The sequence below is a fragment of the Rhagoletis zephyria genome, unplaced genomic scaffold, assembly GCF_001687245.7.
Source record: "Rhagoletis zephyria isolate East Lansing unplaced genomic scaffold, Rhagoletis_zephyria_1.1 Rzeph_scaffold_03858, whole genome shotgun sequence".
Taxonomy (NCBI): Eukaryota; Metazoa; Arthropoda; class Insecta; order Diptera; family Tephritidae; genus Rhagoletis; species Rhagoletis zephyria.
In genome coordinates, this window is record NW_016160941.1 from 54,952 (window position 1) to 57,276 (window position 2,325).

The window sequence follows — 2,325 nt, forward strand, 5'->3', positions numbered from 1 at the left end:
CCCACTTATGACTACAAATTTGTAACTCGGTAACCGATTTATCAATTTCCAAATCAAATTATTCAAATCGGACCAAAAGTACATTCGCTTCCCGTATATATAACGGTAAATTTCAGATCTCTTAATCTCTTAACAATAAATAAGACTTCGTGACACCGCCCAATTTATTACTACAAGGTGTATTTCGGTAGCCACTTTAGCGATTTCTACTAAACGTGGTTCACTTATTTCATTGAGTTTAACTCAGGATATTATCGAAAACGTTTGAAATCGGGAAAAAGCCCCTGCTTACGACAGTATTTGATACCTGCGCCGGGTAGATAAAGTTCGGTTTCGCCCAAACTTTACCTCTTTACTTGCTTTTAATTATTTTCTTTTATAAATGGTACATAAATTTACGACTTAAAATAGTTATTTTTGTTAATAGCAATGAAATATAACTGTATAAGGTTATAATTCATTTTAAAACAATAAAATATATTTAAAGTAAACAATTAAATCTTTTAACAATAAAAAATAATGGAAAAAAGGTTGATAGAAAATGTGCTAAGTCCACATTAAAAGAATAAAATCTTGAAGAGAAAATGTGGTAAGTCCTAAAAGAGCCTATAAGTCTGCAACAGCTTTATTTTGAAATTGGCCGATTATTGGTACTTAAACAAGACGAACTAAGAAATAAAACTGCATTTACAGATTAGAAAAATATTGACAACAAAAAAAGTTAGACGGTTTTTTGTCCCTCCTGAAAAATAAAAAAAAATGGACTTAGCACGTTTGCGAACTAAGCCATCGAACTGTATTTTAATTGAAAATTCTTAAAAATAAATAAATAAACATAAGTGGCACACAATATCACTTTGAAATGGCGTGCTATAGATATGACCGAAACTGTAAGTGTATATGTACTTAACAGATCCCTGAATATATATGTATGTATACAAATATTGTGTCTATGTACTTACCTGTGTAGTGAGAATAGTTTTTTGGTATCAAAACTTTCTGTTGCCTAATATCTTCGTCGGTTATGGAACCACTTCGTAACGCGTTACCCCGTTGTAAAGTCATACGACGTGCTAGAGTCTCGGTCTGTTTTAGCTCTCTTCTGCGATGATATTTACAATATAAAGTTTTATTTTTTTTAGATGCATTTTCCTCCACAATATTTTCCAATAATTCATCAATGGTATCGCCTCTATTTACTAGAATCGTATCGTCTAAACCATTCGCTTTAGTTGCGGTTAAAATTACGGTTGATTCAGTATCGCTTGAAGTGACAGCTGTGTCTGTAAGAACTATACATTCATTAAAACCCATTAGTTCGGTTCCCCTGCTGTAGGAAATTGTTCGATGCGATGCATCAGACTCAGGTTCGGACAATGAAGAGGCCATTATTTTTTGTCTAATATTTTCGGAAGTCTCATCATCTAAACCTAGGCTTACTGTTTCTGGCACTCTTTTATATGTATGTTTTTCGGTTTCAAAAAAATGTTCCATGTTAGCAATTTTAACGGTATCAAAACCAAGATCAGGGCTCTCTAGTGCCACAAAACTACTAGATTCCTCCTCGTCAAACGGCAAATTACCCACGATAACACTATAGCTCATTGCTGAACCTTCAATGCGATATTCTTTTTCTGAATTATTAATCACTACTTTGTCGTCTTCGTCGTCGGAAGAAGAGATGTGGTTTTGCTGCAGGTCCTGCATGGAAAGAATAACCGGTTCCTCGAAACTCCGATTAAGTCTACCCTGTATATTTGCCGAATCAAAGGAGCTGTGCCTAGAAAGAATGTGTTTTTGTAATTTTGTTATTAATTCTTCAGTTCCATGGATTTTATTATCCACTTCGTCGATAAAATATCCTTCTCCGTCTTCTTTTCTTCGTAAATTATCATCTTCGGGTGAAGGTTCTTTCAAGTTCTCAAAAGGAACACAGGTTTCAGTATTCTCGGGAAAATCAGGCGGTTTTAAACTATCGAGATTTTGGTGCTTGGACTCACTTTCCCACTTGGAATATTGACGTCTTTCATAAAACATAAATTTTGAGATAATACGTATGAGGTTTTCGACGTCAGCAATTGATTTATTCACATCAGCACTTGATTCCGTCTTCAGCTCTAAAAAAGATATAACTGTTACTATATTAAATATTAAATAACACAGTGCTGTAAAAAATAATTAAGTAGTAAGACCTGGGATTTTAATTTTCTTGTAGGTCTTGTTGAGTAAAACAAGAATTGAAGTGATAAATTTACCAAATACACCCAAAATCTTGGCTTACAGTTTTTCGTACATTCGCGCGTTTGTTTTTAATTCAGTATCATA